General features: G+C 38.4%; 1 protein-coding gene across 22 annotated transcripts in view; it reads left to right on the top strand.

The window, feature by feature from the left end:
• Trpm3 (transient receptor potential cation channel subfamily M member 3) overlaps positions 1-7,621 on the top strand; it is an 818,801-nt gene that overhangs the window by 700,620 nt on the left and 110,560 nt on the right. The window lies entirely within an intron of this gene.

Here is a 7,621-nt window from a genome sequence, read left to right as displayed (position 1 = left end):
GGAGGGAGGGAGGGAGGGAGGGAGGGAGGGAAAGGAAGGAAGGAAGGAAGGAAGGAAGGAAGGAAGAAAGAAAGAAAGAAAGAAAGAAAGAAAGAAAGAAAGAAAGAAAGAAAGAAAGAAAGAAGGAAAGAAAGAAAAGGAAAAGTACTCAAGGGTAGACAAAGAGGTCTTGAGCTGAAACAGACTTACTGAAGCAAAAGCATTCCTTCAGATAGAGAGGGAAGACTTCTCAGTGGCTGAGGTCATCATACTCAGGTTTTGTTTGTTTGTATGTTTGTTTGTTTGTTTGTTTGGTATGAGACACATTTATGCCAATCTACACACATAATGATGGAGTGTTCTGTGAATTGGCAGGACATTTTAGGAACCAGAAAAGGAGGGGGATCTGACAAAACTTGAATCTTTCAGTCAAGAGGCTGAATTGGGGAAGATGTGTGCATGAAACCACCTGCACATCCCATCTATAATGGGATATAAGTGAAAACTCTAGCTGAAGTCTTAGACTCAGGCTTCCTTAGAGTGCACAGGTAACTCTCCTGTGCTGCACAGCTAATTCTCTGGCACAATGCAGTTAAATGCAATGAACGCTCAGGTAAGGCCATAACCCTCAAGCTTAGTCCTTGTTTCCCTCCGCTCATGTCAATAGCAATAATAAAACTAGCAAATAACAATTATAACTAACACATAGTTAGCCATATTTCTGAGTATTAACTAATTTAATCTTTGTAATACAACTACAGGGCAAGGGTCATCAGGAACACTGGGGCCAAGAGAAACTAAGCTTTTGGCCATAGCCACACCACTTGAAACTGGTAGAATCTGGACACAAATCCAGATTCCCTGGTTCACTCAACACTTGCTCTGCATCCTGGGATCTATGTCCAGGACCAGATACTAATCAGTGCCTCCATTTTTATATGCTTTTAGATAATCAGTGACAACCATAGCTTTCTTGGTACATGAAAAAATACAGACAAACATAGAGGATGACAAATGTAGCCACAAAAGCAAGGATCTACCATGACTTGCTAATAAATACATCTAAGAGTGTGAGATCCTGGTCAAAAACATTGGCTGAGAAGCTACAGTTCATGTTTTCCATACTTAATATCTTCTTTAATGCTGGAAGCTAAATACCCAAGTTTCTTTTATAGAGATGTTAGGACCCTGTGGATATATTGCTTCAACCAATGGAACGAGACTAGGACTAAGGTAAACTGTTCCCATACCTGGAAGGTGAGAACAGATGGGGAAAAATATTAAAAATAGAAAGCCGGAAAAGAAAACTGAATTCAAAGCTAGAATTAAGCTGATTTACACTTGATGGTGCTCAAAAGTCTTAGAATTTGGGACATCCAGAAATTCAAGAGGGTAGATTTGAGAGGAAAAAATATGAGTGAATTTGTTAAGTCTTTTTTAAGATGCAGCCATAATGCCATGTCTTTCCCTACTCCTCAAAACCCTTCCAACTGAAAAGAAAAGACTCGCTCTTTGAAGAAGCCAAAGCAGATTTCCTGGTATAGAGGACCAGATGCTAAAAGCAGGCTGAGATACAGTTCTGCAAGGAGACTGGGCACAGAAAACTAAATAAGCAAATGGATATTGGATGCTGAGACCTTGGCCTCCTCAGACAATGAAACTAGAGATCTTCATAGCAACTCTTAGAGACATCAATGGCTCAACTTTGTAATGTGTAACTTTAGAAAAAAAAAGCCACTGCACCCAAAGAAGGAGACAGAATGAGTAAAAGAAAAGACAACAAAGGGGATTTGAATCAATGCAGCAATTCCAGAAAATATCCCAGAACCCTGGAGTATAGGTTTCTATAATGTCTTGCTGGTAATAGCAGCAATTTTATTCATACAGCTGTAAAAACAAAGTCATTCTTGACATATCATAAATAATCAGCTCAAGAGTAAGAATTTGTATTCTATTCTCAATCTCACATCAATCATACGTTTCTCTGCTTTGCCTATTGTGCATACAACAGGGACACATTCCCATGATTCTTTGTTAACAAGGGGGAGACTGGTGAAGGATTGGCTTCTTAAACTGTAGAACAAGCATAATAAAGAGAACATGTTCATTTAAGTGAATTTTAGAAAAAGAAACACACAGAGCTTTTCAATATTGTAAATTGTAAGCCATGTAAGTCCATTCAACCTTTTCTACTTGCATATATTGTTGAGACCTTAAGGACATAAGGGTAATGTTCATTGTAGAAACTCTTGGCTTATATATCACCAAAGAGACTGAGTACACATTTAAATACCTGACTTTGGGAAGTTGTTCTATAGCTTTGGCCCACAAAAAACTAATACTCAACTCCAAAAAGTGGAAACACTTCTTCAAAGTATGTAGACTTTGCACTAAAAGAACAACAGAGTCCAGTCACTAAGAGGAAAATCAAAACAAAGCTTAATCACCGTTGCTTGTCATCCCTGGCCCTGGTAATGAGGAAAAGAGGTGGGGAAGGTGATGGGGAAGCCCAATTCTCTGCAAGAAAGACACTATAGTGAGAGGAGAAGGAACCTGCAACTCCTGAAGAGCTATCAGCCAGCCATGACCAGTGAAGACAGGCAACTGGTCATCAGGACAGGTGCAACAATTCTATCAGCTGCTTGCATCCAAATGCCAACATGTCCTCTTGTACCAGGCAATCTTGAGGATGCTGCCAGAGTAACATTATTAGGTTTCTATAAATAGAGGTGGCTGTGGCTCATATGGAGAATTCCCATCCTCCACAACCTGAACAACCCAGACAAATGAGCAATCAATCTTCTTAAAATTACATTCCTAAAAACAATCTCATTCTATAAACTAAACACAGTGTCTCCATTCACATTCAGACTCTTGCACTGTAACAGTTTTACCTCCTATGTTTATCAAAACCTTGACAAACTTCAGCTCACCCAGGAAAGAAGCTGAGGAGAAAGCCAAAATGTAGATTTGATTGACACCCTATGCTCGGTCGTAGAATCACTTCTAACACAAATTGGCAATTCTGACATGCAGAAGCCCTAGGAATTTAAGGACTATCTGAACTTAATGCTCAGACTTTCTCTTTTTATGGAAAGTCTATGGCAGCCAGCCATTCACATTGATCACAGAGGATGCTGTAATAATGGTCCAACTGGTAAATTTTCTATCTAGATGCAGTAGCATATCAACTGGCATATTTACTAAACTATGATTATTAATTTGGTAATAATTATTATCAAGAGTACACTAAAAATCTTCACATAATGTTTTCTTATACTATTTTATCTATTATTTGACAATTTTATATATTGATATAGTATAGTTTTATCATACCCAACTCAAACTACCCCTTAACCTCCTGCATCTCCCCAGTATTTCCCTATCCTGATCTCATGTCTTCGTCTCCTTAAACAACCCACTGAGTCCAATCAGTGCCACCTGCCTACCCGGGGTACCCACCAGAGCGTGAACAACTTAGCAGCAGCCACAGCCCTAAGGAAAAACAACACCCCCATCCCCAACTGTAAGTACTTGTTCATTGCTCTTCAGCTGAGAGGAGAAATAACTTCTTGAGTTCCTCTCCCAACCATACTTGGAAATGGACAGGATTTGTTTTACACAACTCCTGTGCAGGAAACTACGGCTGCTGTGAGCCAAGGAGAACAATGAGAGTGCATTGTTTTCCATGGTGGGAACCAGTGCACACTCCCACTCATAGTGGATAGGGATTTCTTCCCCCACATCCTCACCAGCATCTGTTGTCCTTTGATCATGTCTGCATAGGGTGTGAGAGAATCTCAAAGCAGTTGAAATTTAGACTTCCCTCATGGATAATGATATAGAGCACTTTCTATATATTGCTAGTCATTTGTAGTTCTTCCTTTGAGAATTCTCTGCTCAGTTCTGTGGTCTATTTTTAAAATTGTTTGTTTCTTTGATATTCGGTTTCTTCCGTTCTTCACATATTTTAGACCAAAAATTCTCAACCTGTGGATTATAACTCCTTTGGGGGTCAAATGACCCTTTTACAGGGGTCACCTAAAACTATCAGAAAATACAGATGTTTACATTATGATTTATAATTAGTTATAAGTAGCAACAAAAAAAATTTATGGTTGGAGGGGTCACTGTAGCAGTAAGTTTTGGCTACACCGCTTTGGCTCCCTGCCAATCGCACACACACACCTGCCCAGGGCTAACTGGATTTGCAAATAGAAAACACACACACACACTCGTGCACATGCACACAACAGCTAATATTAAAATGCCTTGGCTACCCTCAGAGGCTGGGCAGTTCTAATCCTCTGCCTGCTACCCCAAGTCCATGGCCAGTGGCCACTTACGAAAAATCTCACATGGCTGGTTGGCTTTATCTCCTGCAGCTCCATCGTCCATTTGTTTCTCCTCCCACCCCACCCCCAACTCCATGACAATCCTTCGTCTTTTCCTCCCTCTTGTGACCTAGCCTGCGCAAATCTAAGGTTCCTACCTTCAGCGTTTGGACACGCAGATTCCCGATTGAACCAAAGCATTAGAACCACTGGTCACCACGTGAGGAACTACTTTAAAGGGTCGCAGCATTAGAAAGGTTGAGAACCACCGTTTTAGATACTGATCTTCTATCAGAAATACAGCTGGGAGAGATCTTTCTCCCATTCTGCATGGTGACCTTTTCTTTTTCTGTATAGAAGTCTTTTAATTTCATGAAATCTCGTTTGTCAATTACTGGCTTTATCCCCTGCTCAATCATAGTCTTATTCATAAAATGCTTTCCTATGCTTATATTTTCAAGTGTACGTTCTACAGTTTTCTGTAGCCATTTCAAAATTTTGGGTATCATATTTATGTCTTTGATCCCACTAAGGTTGATTTCTGTGCAAGGTGAGAATTAAGAATATAGTTTCTCCTACATGTAGATACCCAGAGTTTCCAGCAATATTACTGGAAACGCTTTCTTTTCTCTAGTGTGCCTTTTATTTTTCAAAAACAGATGACTCTACCTGTGTGGCCTTGTGTCTGCTTCCTCTGTTGTGTTTCACTGATCTACACGTCTGTTTTGGTGCCAGTATCATGATGTTTTTGTACTGTGTCTTCATAGTATAACTTGACATTGTATGTGATGATACTTCCAAGAAGAGGTAATAACTCTTCTTCTTGGTCAGAATTGATTTTTATCTAGCCAAGGTCTTTTGTGCTTCCGTGTGAATTTTATAATTTCTCTTCTATGAAGAAAGTCACTGGAATTTTGACTGGGATGGCACTGAAGCTGTAGACCACTTTGGATAGGATAGGCATTTCCCCACTCGTGATCTGATCCATGAGCAAGAATGTCTTCCCATCTTCTAATTAATGTCTCCCTTCGTTTCTTTCTCCTGTCTCTAACGATTTTGTTTTAGAGGAAGTATTTCACAGCCTTAGCTTGTTGGTCTTTGGCATCTTTGATTTATTAGAAAGTGTGCGTTTTGAAGCTACTGGGAATGGAATTGTTACCTTGGTTTCTGTCTCAGTACACTTGCCATTGCCATACAGGAAATCTACTGGATTGTATATGTTAATTTTGTATCCTGACACTTGGCTGAAACTGTTTATTGGTTCAGTTCTAAGAATTCTCCAGCAGACTTTAGGGTCTCTTATGTATAGAATCATATTATTTGTAAATAGACACTTTGATTTCTTCATTTCCTGGTTTCACCTTTTATCATCTTTGACCTTATGACAACAGCAAAGACATTTAATACAGCCTGGAAAATTTCACCAATGAATCCATTTGAGCCTTCTTTTTTTTTAAGTAGGGTAATTTTTTAATTACTGCTTTAATCTTAACTATTTGCTGTGGGTCTGCTTAAATTGGTTATCTCAGGGCTGGAGAGACTGCTCAGTAGTTAAGAATATTTGATGCAATTGCAAAGAACCTACACCATGGCTCCCAGCACCGGCTGGATGACTCAACCATCTGTAACTTCAGTTCTGGGAGACTCAATGTTCTCTTCTGGGCTCCATGTGTGATTCACAAATACATGCAAACAGGATATTCATATGTATAAAATAAAATAAATCTTTACATTGTTTATCTCATTTCGATTTAACTTTAGTAGGCCATATACATTCAGAAATTCATCAGTTTCTTTTGGAGTTTCCAGTTTTGTAGAGAATGTTACTTAGATTTTATGAAATTCATTGATATATATTGTAGTGCTTCCCTTTCCATCTCTAATTGTATTAATTTCCATCTTCTCTTTTGGTTAGCTTGGCTAAAGGTTTGTCAATCTTGTGTATCTTTTCAAAGAAACAACTCTTTGTTTCTTTAATTCTTCATATTATCTGTATTTGTTAGCTTGTTTCCGTTTTCATTAATTTCTGCTTTGATTTTAAGAGTTTCTTTCCATCTACTGATCTGAAGTCTGACAAATTCCTTTTCCTGGGACCTACAGTGTATCATTAGGTTTTTTACTTGAGATCTTTCTGTTTTCTTCATGTAAACACTTACAGCTCTAAGTTTCCCTTTTATGGCTGCTTTCATTGTACTCCACAGGTTTTGAGATGCTGTGTTTTCATTCTCATTCAATTCTAGAATTTCTTTTATTTCCTTCCTGATTATTCAGTGATCCATTCATCACTCTTAGAGATTGAAGAACACGTCACTGTCACTACTGTGTTCTTTAATCTCTACGACTTTGTATGTGTTTGAGAGGCAGCAGGGGCAAGGGGTGTTGCTACTGATTTGTTGTCTTTTTTCATTGTGATCAGGTAAAATGCAAGGCTATTTCAGCTTTTTTAGTATTTGTTGAGACGTGCTTCATGCTCTGATATGTTTATTAACTATTGTAGAGAATATTCTATGGGCTGCTCAGAAGAACATGTGTTCTACAACATTTGAAGGCGATGTTCTGTAGATGTCGTTTACATCCATTTAATCTATGGTGTCATCTAATTCATTTATTTGACCGTTTAATTTTCATCAGGAAGAAATGTCACCTGATCAGAGCCAGATACTGAAGAGTCCACTATATGGTACTAGGGCTAATCTGTGACTTACATCTACTTGTATTTGTTTTATATAATTGAGCATAACTATGTTCAGTGTATATATGTTTAAATAGTAATGTCCTTTTAATGGATTTTTCCATTAGTGGTTCTTTTCTTCCTAGTTATGGTTTAAAGTCTGTTTTGTCAGTTGTGAAACTAGTGGTGATTGTTTGTGTCCTGAGTCTATTTACCTGGGACACCCTTTCCCATCCTTTCATTCTGAACTAGTTCCTGTCTTTGGTGGTAACACGGTTTGGGGGGGGGCAGGAAATAGATGGTTTCTTCTCTTTATATTCTGTATGGCATAATGCTTTAACAAATTATCAGTCTCTATTTTATCAATCTACCTAATCTGTAAAACAATGTCTTAAGCCAGATACTATTTATTTTGTCTTATGTATAAAGAATTAAGTGTTGTAGAGCTAAGACACTTTCCCAAACACCATGGATAATGAATCAGCTCAGTACTCATTCTCTTTGAGCCAAAGAAGTTCCAGCCTATAGCCATAATTGCTACTTGTGTACTGTGTCAGAGGCCAAAACTGAAGCAAGAAGTATGCATGCGCATATATATATATATGCACACACACACACACACACACACATACTCACA

Source organism: Grammomys surdaster, unplaced genomic scaffold (genome assembly GCF_004785775.1).
Source record: "Grammomys surdaster isolate TR1022 unplaced genomic scaffold, NIH_TR_1.0 141, whole genome shotgun sequence".
Taxonomy (NCBI): Eukaryota; Metazoa; Chordata; class Mammalia; order Rodentia; family Muridae; genus Grammomys; species Grammomys surdaster.
The sequence above is the reverse complement of the archived record's forward strand: the minus strand, read 5'-3'. Positions and strand labels throughout refer to the sequence as shown.